The sequence below is a fragment of the Phalaenopsis equestris genome, unplaced genomic scaffold (assembly GCF_001263595.1).
Source record: "Phalaenopsis equestris unplaced genomic scaffold, ASM126359v1 Scaffold198437, whole genome shotgun sequence".
Taxonomy (NCBI): domain Eukaryota; kingdom Viridiplantae; phylum Streptophyta; class Magnoliopsida; order Asparagales; family Orchidaceae; genus Phalaenopsis; species Phalaenopsis equestris.
The window spans coordinates 23224-23430 of record NW_018218354.1 but is presented as its reverse complement, the minus strand read 5'-3'; positions in this window follow the sequence as shown (position 1 = coordinate 23430).

The following is a 207-nucleotide window of genomic DNA, read 5'->3' as shown; positions in this document are numbered from 1 at the left end:
CCACCTCATAAGCCACCTCCTTTTAGATATCTCAACATGTGGTCTGAGCACCCTTCCTTTCTTGATTGCGTGGCTACCAACTGGTGTGGCATTTTTCATGAAAATCCTTTGATTAATTTGTGGCACCTTCATGTTAAGATTAGTAAAGCTCTAAAAGCCCGATGTTGGAAAATTTTTAGGGATGTCTTCAAAGCTGTGGATCCTGCT